This window comes from Paralichthys olivaceus, chromosome 22 (genome assembly GCF_024713975.1).
Source record: "Paralichthys olivaceus isolate ysfri-2021 chromosome 22, ASM2471397v2, whole genome shotgun sequence".
Classification (NCBI taxonomy): Eukaryota; Metazoa; Chordata; class Actinopteri; order Pleuronectiformes; family Paralichthyidae; genus Paralichthys; species Paralichthys olivaceus.
Window position 1 is genome coordinate 15986251 of NC_091114.1, and position 13475 is coordinate 15999725.

Sequence of the window (13475 nt, forward strand, 5' to 3'; positions counted from 1 at the left end):
ATCATCAGTGTGACTAACAGAAACACACACACACACATGTTAGGAGTGACCGCTGAGTAAATGTGATCTCATTCCCAACAGTGACCTTCTCTGTCCACGTCTAATCTGAGGACCATTGTCACTGCTCGTGTGTTGACCTCTGCGGCCTTTGATTGAACCACAATAGACCAGAGACTTCCTGGTACCGAGGGGGCAGTGTGAGCGCCGGAGAAACCATGACCCGGTGGGCGAGGAGAAAGTGTGATGCTGGGTGAGCACACAGGGACGCAATTCAATACACAGAGGCAGCAATTTATCAATTTTCTTTAACGCGGTGGCTGTTTCTGCGAGTTAGTTTTGTCAGCTGTGCCAGAAAGTAAGCACCTGCACACCTGACTGTGAGTTACTGCCTCTGTGTTTGTGTGTGCGCAAGAGAGAGAGAGAAAGCAGGAGGTCAGACCACGCAGAGGAAGCAAAGGAGGGAGGTGGAGAAGGAGATGACATCTGGCCCAGCTTGCTACCTTCTATCTGCGCTCTCTTGTTTCTTCATGCACCTATGCCCCCACATATTCTCACACACACACACACACTGATTCTCTATCCACTTTTATCTCCTTCTTCATCTCCTATGATCTGCAGACAAACGTACTTCCTGTCCCTGACTCCACATGTTTATATTCTGCATTACAACAGGTTCACAAACTGCTCAGTCGTGTTCACCACTCGTCTTTCTGGTCGTCACTTTGAACCACTTCCTTCAGTCAACCGCGCAGGATTGACTACAGTACCATAACACACTGGCTTAAAAATCAATCAACAATCCATTAGTATTAATTACAAATTCATCTAGACACTAAACCATGTAAAATCATTGTTTATTAACTGCTCACTTGTTAAGAGACACCGAAAGAAGACTACTGTTGATATCTTTTAAAACTTGGCATCAGTGGATACCGACTCTGGCATGTCTGCATCACTGGAGAGGATTTGACATCAAGAGCCGACACCAAGATTTGTAAAGTGGGGATCTAGATAATTCAACAAGCCTTCTGGTGGGACAGAGCCCAGAGTGGATCAACGCTAGATAACCGACTCGCAATCAGCTTCTCAATCCTTTAACGTCTTTTAAACCTTGGTCAGACCTAAAGGGACACCAGCGCCTCGGCTTCTTCAGCCGACGTGCCGTCTCTTCTCTTCAGGGAACACGGAGAGCTTTAACTTTTACATAGTTGAAATTCCTGAGCCTCTGGAGAAATCTCAAAAATGTAAATACTCTGTAGGGACACGACTGCCGATGTAATCTCTGAACTTGTGACCTTCCTGAAAAAGGATGTTTTGAAACCAATCACTGGTAAGGACGCCAACGTAGCCACAACACTTGTTATTTTCATTTAGATTAAGTTTAGTTTACTCAGCTAACTTCTTATATATAATACTTGGAGATATCTGTATGACTTGGCCGTTTCAGAGAATGATTAAGGTTTATTTCTTTTCTACGTATTGAAGACTTCAGCTTCAAACACGAGGACTTGACTTTCTTTGCCACAAAAGACAGTTTATATATTTCTTTCCCAACAGGGTTTTGGACTGCAGCTCAAATAAAACAAGCAATAACCTTGAACTCTTAAACGATTTGTAGGTTAATGAATAGGGAAAGGAACAGTTAGCTGCAATCCTACTCACATGACTACAACAGTGGTCTTTTGTAACCTGTGTGCATGTTACAACCATTACTTTATAAATGTTTGTCCAATGACAGCACTTCCCTGACCTTGAAAACACCTTGAACATATACCACACTCTTGGTAATACTAAATGGTGATTGACAAACACACAATGATTCACCATTCACACAGAAAATTCCTCTTTCTGCTTCTCAAGGTTGGACCGCACCACTGAACACGTGTCGCGTCGTGCTCAACATCTTCCTCAAGTACGTTACCGCGGGGTGGAAACTCGCCGAGAGGACGACATGAATGTCGGTCGTCCGGTTGAAGGACGATGTTTCTAAGAAGCCGGCGACCCTGCAGTTCATCGAGGTTTAACCTCGCTGCTAACTGAACAGACATACCGCCCCAGAGTTGACTGACCTTCACTCAGAATGTGCACAGGAACTGAGTAACAAGGGGATGCACGCAATAACAGACACCACACAGATGAAAAGCCAGACACAGAGCACACCGGGGGGGTGGGGGGTGGCCCCAATCTGTTAAAGATTAACGCTCTGCAGTATCAGCACCTTGTCTGGCATGTATTAGTAATCTCTTTCTCTGCTCTGTCTGTCATTCTGTTAGGGACTGCAGAACTGGTTCGCCTGAAAAGAGGATTCCCGGTTCACCCCCCTCCCACCCTCTTTCTTTCCCCGTCTGAAATCCTCCTGACAGGAGGCGGCGAGAGGTGTGAAGAATTGTACGTGAATTGTAAGCCTGCTAAATTTTCTCTTCGTTTTTAAGTTGGCATTAAAAAAAAAAAAGAAAGAACCTTTAACTTTTGAGAATGTGCTCCGAGGGGAGAGGACTGTGGAAATGCCATTCTTGTTTTGAAGAGCGGACAGGGGGGCGGGGGGGTGGACACACAAATCTTTTTATACATCATGAAGAGCACCTTCACAGCCATTGTGTCACATTCAGTTACTTCCATTATGGCTCACTTTACTGCCGATATAGCCAATCCCATAATAGAGGTGAGGTAACTGATTTGCATGTATGTTTAGACAGTCAGATGACTTCCAAAGAATAAAACAGTCATTTGACTTAAGTGCAGCTATAGCAACATAGCATTTATAACCCACACACAGATCACCATTTAACTCTCAAGACGTTTTCCACATTACAAAAGTAGAAATGATTAAATTATGTTTTCTACAATGTTGAAAGACAAAGGAGGTGACAACATATCACCATAGGAAAGAAAATGTGATGCTTTCCTGTTGCATTGTTCGTCTCCTCCTCCTCCTCCTCCTCCTCCTCTATATTGTAGAGGATCATGTTTTAAAAATGGCTCAAAATGAGAACACAGAAATTGGGTTTTATTTTTATCCACTTTTATTCACAAGCCTGTTGCATTGCCTGTGTTGCAAGATGACTTCCAGAACATATAAAGTGATTTGACAGAGAGTGCTAAGTGCGGCAGCAGAGGAACTGTGCTTCACCTTGGTAACCAGGCTGCATTTACGAGCCTCGATGAAATCAGTATTTTATTCTTGTAGCTGATGCGTCAGTTGTCTGATAACAGATATGAAAACAAATATGGAGGAAGTGGAGGAAAAGGTTTTTGCATTTCAGTGAGGAGAACTGTAAATGTGCCGTTGTTTAACCAGTGTGATCCAATATTCTACAAAAACCATAGACTTTATAAAAATGTACGTAGACGTGATCATTATTATTATGACTTTATTAAACATTTTCCTAAGAAGTTTATTGTCTCAACCTCTTGTTTTAAATCTTGATCAATGCAGCAGGATGTTCATTTCGTAAATTATGATCCATTTAGAGTCAAAAAATATATAAAGCTTGGTATGAATCTGCTCAGAAAATCAAGCAAACTGATACCATGATGAAACCCAATGAATAATTGATTAAAACAGTTGAAGAATCATTAGTTGTGCTTAAGTACACTCTGATTAAATTTTCAACAAGCCAAAAAAAAGGATGTAAAAAAAAAAAAAAAGTCTCTACCTAGAATTAAGATGGGGTCTGTAGTTAAAGCCTGAAATTAAGTAAAGAACGATCCAGAGGAGTAAGGTAGACTTTCATTTTAAGTTAGATCAGTGCAGGAAGTGAGGCGGGGAGGAAAGATGGTGGGAGGAATAAGATGATGAGCCTCGAAGAAAGAGAGAGGGAGAGAGAGAGGAAGGAGGGAGAAGGGGTAAAAAAGACAGAGTGTCACTAAAAGTTGAGCTATTAATAGACCAGCTCTGGTTCTTGAGCTTTAATTCTTCCCTTGAGGTTTTAAATAAGAGTGGTGCCCCTCGTCTCTTTTACTCACACAGAAGGAAAGATGGAGAGAGAGAGAGAGAGAGAGAGAGAGACGGTGGGAAAAAGAGACGGAGACAAACTGCACTGTTTTCATGGGGGGATTCTGGAAATCTTGTCAAGTGAATAGGATTGAAGTCTCTTGCACGCACGTCTCGACGAGTGTGTCACTGCGCGAACGTCTGGAGGGAACGTCTACCAATTTCTGTCAGAGGAAAAGAGTGACACTGATGGAGAGAGTGGCAGACACACACACACACACAAACACGGAGACACACACAGGTAGAGAAAACAAGCAGTTGAACCAACCAAAAGCTCTTGAGAACACGGCTAAAAATAAGCTGACATCAGAACGGGATGGCAACAGAAGCACTGAATGTTCCCAAACACACGCACATAAACAAAGCCTGTTTAAAACCACGGACTATCATTACCTAATACACTGACTGTGTGCGTGTGTGTTCTCTCTTTATAGTTGGATTTGTGCTGGAAAAGTAACTGCAACATTTCCCTGGAGGAGGAAACTTAACCCACAACTAAATCAGTGAAGTTTCCCTGGTGTCACAACCCGGCTCGAAGGAGAGTGACGAGGAGGGCGATGACAACCGCGGACGGTTGTAGTTAAATACATATTTTAATCAAAACAGGGCAACACGGGAGAGAATGCACGAGCGGATTTATGCAAAAGAAAAATAATTAGGTTGGGACTTTCTAGAACTAACATGACTCATGTAATGTAATGGCGGCAGCACATTTTAAAGCCAACCAAGTCTTTAGGTCATGTAAGAAATATTTCATAGGTACTGAATTATGTATTACACCCTTAATAAAAAGCTGACTGTTGCTGCAGAGTCTCCTGCTACTGAATGAGCTTCAGTGTGAAATGTGCAGTGATTAGTTGAGTGCTCAATCATTACTTTGGTTTTACCTTTCTTATTACTTCCACCGAGGAGGTTGTGTTTTCACCCCTGTAGGTTTGTTTTATATTTAGCAGGATTACGCAAAAAGTACCCGACAGAGTCCAACAAAACTTGGTGGAAGGATGTGACGTGTGTCAGGAAAGAGCCCGTCGAATATGTGTCAAGGATCCAGACAAAGGAGAGGACGCAGGGAGTTTTTTTCCCACTTTCAGTATCAACAAAGGATAAACATGTTTGTAACTCAAATCTTTGGAAGCCGTTCAACGGTCTCTCATCTTCGTCAACTTGGGAAAACAAAATTTACTGCTTCTACTTGAGTTATGCAAGAATTCTTGACCCCAGGATACAACTGTGAATATGCCGTGACATTCTGGGAATGGATCAAACATGGAATGGAGCCTGACATCTCTGAGCGTGTGCTATCTCTTGGGGATTCAAATCCAAAACCAGATTTGAGATAACGTGGATTCAGTAGAAAATCTACAGTTTATGTGCATCATCAATAGTTTTAAAACTAAATCCAAACCAACACGACGGATTCGGGGCAGAATTTATAAGAATCTGTTGAGCCTGGCCGCAGGTTTGAGCTCGACTGAGCCCCCCCACACACACACACAGTCTCACACTCTAGACACACGTGTTCCCCGGGCATCAATCGAAACATACAGACAGTCAGCAGTGAGCCTTCCTCCCGCCTGGGAGTCCAAACTGGGTCTATCTCCGCTCTGCAGCCAGGGAGGGGCTGCCCGGCTCTGTTCAGATAACATTGCACACACCTACAATCACTCAAGACAGTTACTAACCAGCTCCACCCTGCAGCCGAGTCTATCAGGGCTGGAATCAATGCAACACAAATATCAGGAAATAAGCTTGGGAGTATTTGTATCCTTAAATACCCTGAAACCACATTGAGCCTTTCTTCAAATTCCCTGACTGCTTTTTTTTTTGTGGTTTTCAGTAGATGGCAATTAATCACTCAATGTGTGCACGCTGTCTAATGAGAGAAAAGACGAGTAGAGAAAAGAACTTAAACTACGGGGAAGAACAAAGATTCCAAGGCAAATATAGTGATGTTCAAAGTTAAAACCATAAAAAGTCAAATGAACAATAAGGGCACTGAATCTTTAGTGCTTATCTTTAAGGTTTAGAGTTTAAAAAGAGGGTAAAACTAAAGCTGTGCCATTCGACCACAATCCCATCTCCTGATGGTCGATCCACATCCTCATAATGACACATAATCCCCCGTTACTCCTTCCTTTTCTCGAGTGTGTAAATTGGGGTCATTGCAGATGTAAGTTGTAACAGCAGCTGTTATCTGCTTCCATCTTCAGGAGTCTTTGTCATATGTTGTGCCGCGGGGCAAAAGCCTTTTGCAGTGTCTGAGTCTGGGGTTTGTTTTTTCCGACTGTACTTTAGTGGCTCTCGTCTGGCGACTCTCTCCGCACTGTTTGACAAGATTCTTGCACAGGTTGTGAAAGAGGTTAATGGTGTTTTGAGTTCAAAATCTCTTGCTCCTCTTTTAAGCTCCTCATTTTGTCTTGGCTGGTCAGAGTCCTTCTCCTATTTGGAATAATAATACACTTGTGTGTTACCTTCACTCCTACATTTTTGTTTGTGTTGCCTTCATGCCAAGAACCCGAAGCGTCGTCCAAATGATAAAATGATGATGAAAATACTGCGTACTACAAAATAAACGATGCAACGCAATATGGAACAATAGACGTCACGGGAAGTACATCTTTTTGGGGGCATATTTGTGTCCAAGCTTCAGGCCTTTTTGTATGAATGTCCCATGATGGTGTTTGACTGACATCTGAAAGAGAGAGAGGGACATCCTGAAGAGCTTTCTTGACTTGCTGTGGAGCATTTTGCATTGTCGCCTCTTCACTCTCTTATCTAAAACCCTCAAATTCAAATCCTAGCCACCACTGAGCTCTTTTGTGCGCCAGCAAATGCTGAAACAACACAAAGCTGCACGGGAAACCATAGCAACCATGTTACAGCCTAATGTCCAATTACTTTTGATCAGAGCCCAACCGATATATCGGTGACGGAATCGGCCACTGTGAGTGTTTCACAGACATATCGGTATCTGTATTTATGTTTGTCGGGATTAAAACTTGTATTTTACAGAATTATCATTTAAGGTTTATGGTGAAACATAAAACCTAATTGCATTACTTTATCAGAAGTGTTAAATAAGAACATCTTAGAAAAGGCCCCTTTTTAATATATGTACATAGGCTGATATATTAGATTTAGAGGTTTTTCCAACTTTTTTGAGTTTCTGTATCAGAATCAAGCTTAAAATCCATTATACGCTCTACTTTTAAATCTATGAAATGTAAGCACAGCGTGTTTAAAAACTGTTTCCCACACAGTTCTTTCTATATTGCTGTAAACCTACTCACATAAAAGACTTTGCATGTTAATATTTTCATACTGAATGTGCAGAAACCGAGCGTGAAGGACAAAAAATGTGCAACTGTCCAAATACTTCAGTCTGAACTGAACGTTCAGATCACAGATGGTAACAGGCACACACACACACACACACACAGAGACGAGGCTACCAGTAGTTATTTGAAAATATTTTATCTCACGGGTAATTACTTCCAACTTCAATGTGACTTGTGCATGAATGCATTTCTGTTAAAATCCTATTCATTATGGTATAAGGGAAATGTTTGTGTAGCAATCCCAGAAACACCACATCTATACACACCCATACACACATACCACTTAAGTGCATTCCAGCAAACACACCCACATGTAACACAAATAAAAGTGTATGTACGCATGTTCACTTAAAAGCTCTGTGGATGTGACCCATCAGTGCGAATCTGAACTAGAGCTGGACATTTCAAACTCGAGACTGAAACACAAGACAGACAAACCAGTACTCAACGACCTACTGTACACACACCCCCCCCTCCTCCTAAACTAACGCACACTGTATCCCACACAGAGCGCCACGTTCATTTGTCGTGAATAACCTAGTAACCTAGGGTTTAGCTAAAAATGGTGTCAGAGGACGTGAGCTACCGGCAGCTTAGCGAGCTGGTAAAAACAATGTTGGATGAAAATACCATAAATTTGGCTGCTATTGTGGCTGCGGGTTTGCTTGAAAATGAGGGTGGTGGTGGTGAAGCCTACCGATGCCTTGCACAAACATAGTCCCCTGTCCTTGTCCATATAGACGTGGACAATTAATCTGCCCAACCCGCACCAAGAAGAGTCCTTGTGCAATGCTCACGCAAAATGCATCTGGTAACAAAACAAACAAAAAGGTCAAAAACAAGTCACATGTTTCCGGCTATACAAAATGCTTCTATGCAATTACTCAACAGCAAAGAGGCCACTCAACAAGCACTGCAGCCATTAGAGACACAACAAGAATGTATGATTGGGATTCTTTAGTGAACCCAACAGGGAATATCTATTTTTACCTTTCCACTGTTGTTCAAAAGCGCTGAGAAGGTTACTGTATTGAGTGCAAACCTGGTGAAACTAAGGAACAGAACACACTTGAAACTAACTAGTGCACACCACGAGATTTCTAACCATGTCTGAGAGTGTTTTATTTTTCCAAATGTCTGGGCAAAAAGCATATTACAGGGTAAGACACAACAATTGTTCAAATGCGGACAACAATGCACATTGTTCCTCGGTCTTTTCAAAGACCTTTATGGTGTTGTGCTCATATGTGAGGGTTATTGTCGGATCGCAAGTTTGGGAAAATCACAAAAGATTGTCAGATGCAATCCTCTGTCAACTGTAAAGTCAAAACAGGTGTTGGAAAAGGTTAGTTGCCGTATAATTGTGGAATTTTAAAAAATATCATTCAATTTAGAGAAAAATCGCCACAAACGAGAGATGAGAACTAAAACTTTTGTTTTGAAAACAAGCTGCAGCTTAAAACCAATTTAATTTTAAATTATGTTTTTGAATTATGCGTCGGTTTTTGATGGAATATAGCAACTAACCAACAAACCATTTTGAATTCAATTTCTTCTCAGCAGCAATGCCACCAAAGGCTCATGGGTATTTCAGTATTAAGACCCACCCACTGAGACATTAACGTGATTTCACAGAAACTGAAGCTGAAATAATAAACACTAGTCGCCATTAACACAAATCTATAGGGTGGTTACATTATCTAAAACACAGAGAAAAATAAAAACAGAAGTAAAGAAAGTTGGAAACCACAAAACTTGTGACTCTGTTACAGTCAGACAGAATTCTACTTCTGAGTGAAAGGCCTTCTTGTGGTTATTTTCCTGAATCGCTCTGTCGTGCTTGATTTCCCCTCGACTCTCGTCTTCCCCCCCCTTCCTCTAATTCACTGCTTTGAAGACTATGAAGAACACATTTCAGAGGACGGAGACAGATGGTTCGGAGGAGACGTAATGAAGGCCATTGAGAGTGCATCAAGCCTTAAGAGCAAACAGGATCGAAACTCCTGCATCACATATCGTCGGCTCATTCACGCCTCCGTTTATGTGACTCCAATGGCTTTCACACGACAACCAGGTGACTGCTCACGGTGCGAGTTTGTCACAAAGGTGAAGTGCTGGAGGAACCTTCCCACCAGTCATTCAGTTGAGCAGTTAGATGGAAAGTAGTAATTATTCCAGGTGCCTTGTGTTCACAATTAAAACAGTTTCCATTAGCTGGATTGTTACAAACGATCGTAAGTGTTTCATTCACTACCTGGAAGAAACGTTACAGCCGCTGCAGAGGACTTCACCGTCCGACTTCCACTGTAAAGCCCATTTAACACAAAGCGGTTGGCTCGTTTATTGCTATGACAACGAGGTGAGGGGAACCTGATCACCTGTGGTGGTTCACCGTAGTCAAATATGTACTGCCTCAGTATTAAGATGAACAGCACTCAGCGGAGGGCGGTGTTAACGAAATGACTGATTTGTCCGAATCTGCGCCCAAAACACGTCACCGCACAGCAGCCGACAAACACCTGACCCCCCGATGACACCATGTTGAAATCCGAATTATAAAAAATGGATCCACGACATATTCTGCTGGAATCTGTTGAGTGGAACCTCCGCCGACATAAAACATTACCGACATAGTGCTTTACACTGTTGCTTCATTATGTCTCGGAGCGCAGCGCATCAATCCACTGCCCCCCCCCCACGATGCTGACAGACCATCAGGAGCACCAAGAGAGATCCTGCCCATCTTTGTTCCAACTCAAAAATAAAAGGGAAATCAATTCAGTTTTCAATTTGAAGCATCACACAACACCGACTCCCTCTCCGTCACTTCACGTGTCACTCAGAACAACATGCTTATCCCGTGTGCCGGGGCCGGGCTAACAACATCAAACCCCACCCCCCCCCCCCACATCCCACACACCCCCCTTCAGGCGACTGCCCCCACAGATGGAATGTAATTCTGTGGTAAACACTGGTGTATGTGTCTGTGCCATGGCAATCACTTAGCTGCTTATAAAGGAGGGATTAAACACACAACATCTCTCACTTTGACAAACTGTGAGCAGGTGGGCAGGCAGACACAGACGTCCGAGCAGCGTCTGACCCTCCCTCGTTGGTTTTTATGATGATAATCACCATAAATAGAGGAGCTTCTCACAACTGGTGGCAAGGACTCGTCATTTCTGCAGACAGCCCAAATCATGACACTAAATGGTTTTGAAATGGCACTTATTTTCACCAGTGGTGCATGAATGTCACGGCTGCTTGAGCTTACAGCGGCCCCCTGAACCCTCGCACGCTCAAATGCTGGCGACGCTGAAAGACTTCTGCCAGGGTTATTCGGTTATTGGGTCTTGATGCAAATACGCCAGTGAGATCATTCACAGTCTGCTGTCAGACAGTCACAGCTGCTTGCAGTGAATTTGTGCCAAGGGCGAAAGAAAACGATGGCTGTTGTAGGCGTTCGTGTGTCAATGGATAGAGGCTGTGACTGTGTGAAAAGATTCATGTGCACAAAAAAAGAAAACAGGGGCGACATATTTCAACCTGCTATGACCTCCCTGAACACAAAATGTCTTAGCTGGAGACTGGCACATATTGGAAAAGACGCCAAGAAGTGCATCAAAAGAAATTTTCCCCATCGATAATAAACATATTCAATGGTCGACGTAACCGTAGTTAAGATTCCAGGTGTTCTCAGGTTTCTTCCTGAATAAATGGCAGGCAAACAACTCACTAACTGATAAGACACACACACATGCTAGCTAGTTGGCTGGATGGATGGCTGGCAGGCAGAACTGCCAACTGCACCTTTGCCTTCCTAGGCCTCTGTTCAGGCCTGTAGCATCTTGCTTCCAGATGAATCTCGACTGCGCCAACATCCAGCGGAACTGGACCACGCTGGTTTTTAAATCCATCTCAAACGTGTCAGCAGCAACAACTTCTGGTTAAACTTGACTTCTCCTCATCCTTGTTGATGCTCGACAACATGTTTACGCTAACTTTTTTCTACCATGACAGAGATTTGCTGCTTTTCTTTCAACTGTTAACTGAGTAACTTTAGGTTTTGAGATAAAAAATCTATCTCTGTCCATAATAAAGCTGAAAACACATTACATGACTGCTCACATACATCGGTCATGTGTGTCCCTGTGTAAATAGGCAGCAGATTGTCTGTTGTTGACCAGTTGGTTGCTTGGACGTAGAAAATACAACAAACAAGAAACTAAAAAAGGATGAAAAGTAAGAAACCTGACAAAAAGGGAAACTATCATAACTTCATGATAGTTGGCTGGTTGACTGAGCCTCCCTGGTTTGCTAATAGACACACAAATGAACTACCTGCATGACAACACAACAACCCTGACTGCCCGACAATCCTGGAATCTACTTTCATGGTAAAAAATCATCACGCGGGCAAACAGCATCACAATCAGGCCTTCATGCAATGCACCACTCGCTGACCGCTCTACCTACGCCACTGAGGTCCTTGCTCTCACAAAAGAAATCAATATCCCACAATGATTAAGCTCAACGTGGCGTATTGGCTGTTAAGGTCTGTCCAAGTTCACAGAGGAGCTGAGACAATACATGACTTTTGTTGAACGTCAGCAGCTGAGTCTTGTGAGCGAGCGGGTGAGGAGGAGGAGTTGACGGATGCGAGGCAGCTGAGCTGAAGCATCGATCAAACATCTGCGTCTCATGCCGACAAAGCCAGTTCCCAGAAACAGAGCCTCAGCACATTTAGTCCCAGTCATGTCTCGCACAAGCACAAGCATTATGCATATGGATGGACGTGACTCGTTCCTGCTTTTAATAAATGCATTCATTCATACGCTCATAATTTCTGCCAACTTCGACACGACTCGGTGTAACTTCAACTCTCGCTTTCGAAGTCAAAACTGTGAAAAGATGAGAAATCAGAACGGAAAACAAACAAACCAGAGGAATCTTGAGTGCATGTGCTTCCTTTGCTGACTACATTCTTCTCTCCACCTGCAGGAGCTGTGTGAGAAATGTCCCCACCAAAAAAAAAATAAAGGCCACCAAAGCTGCCTCGTGAGAAAATATGATGCCTGTGCGAATTGTTCTCACACACCATCTGTGAGATTTTTAGTGCACACCTCCGTCTTTTTGTCTCTCGCTGGAAACGAGGTGGACACAGACTGTCCTTCCTGATGACAGACCTGCTCGCCGTGGCTCTTGTCACTTGTTTTGTCATCTCCGCCTGCGCCTTGACGACTACACAACAAGAACCTGCTATTTAGGGGTTTGTAACGGAGCCAGATTCTCCCTCTTATCTTGAAATAAACCATTTAAAGACGTCAGCTTGGGTCTGGAACACTGTGACACGCACAAAGACATGTTATAGATAAAAACCTGAGAATATCATGTGCAGATTCATCAATCAGGAAAACAGGGGTGGCACTCAGTAGACACCTCCGCCAAGGTCCAACACAACTCAATAAAGCTGCAACAGATTCCACACACTCGAATTAAACAGCACACTTCATATGTTTGACTTTTTTAAAATAAAGATTCATAAATTATTCTCAAAATCCCCGATCTTTTAACAGGCTCCACAATATTTGGTGGAAATCTTTTCAGCAGTTTTTGTGTGATTCTGCCGACAAGCAAACAAACCAATAAACACACAAACTGAACAAACATCATCAACCAACAAAACCAACAGGAGGGTTAGTTACAGCCCAATTAGCTTTAAATCCATCCAAAGCACATCCATCAATCAATCAATCAAAAAAGAGCTTTAATTGAACACTAACAGCTGATGGTCCAGCATCTTCAGGACATTTGTTACGTCCTCTATCTTTCTTTAGTATTCAAAGTTAACAGGCGGTATGGAGGTAACAGTATAGTTGACGGTCCACAGCCTGGGAGCGTGAAGGAATGTGTGTAAATCATTAACAACCTGAACACAATTCACATCTTACCACTAAACTTCACCAGGACCTGAGAAATTAAGTTTTGCCTCATTAGGACCAAAGAATGGTTCTAATGAGGTCAGTGTTTATTCTAAAGAGGTAAGAAAAACCAGTAAATACACAGACACACATTTATCTTTCTCTGGTTGTGAAGACACTCAATGAAACACTACGTCCCTTAACCTTTGACTTTGCATTGAC

At 42.8% G+C, this 13475-nt stretch overlaps 1 protein-coding gene across 10 annotated transcripts in view; it reads right to left on the bottom strand.

Annotated features, from left to right (window-relative positions):
- Positions 1–13475, bottom strand: part of LOC109642129 (phosphatidylinositol-binding clathrin assembly protein) — a 64915-nt gene that overhangs the window by 49517 nt on the left and 1923 nt on the right. The window lies entirely within an intron of this gene.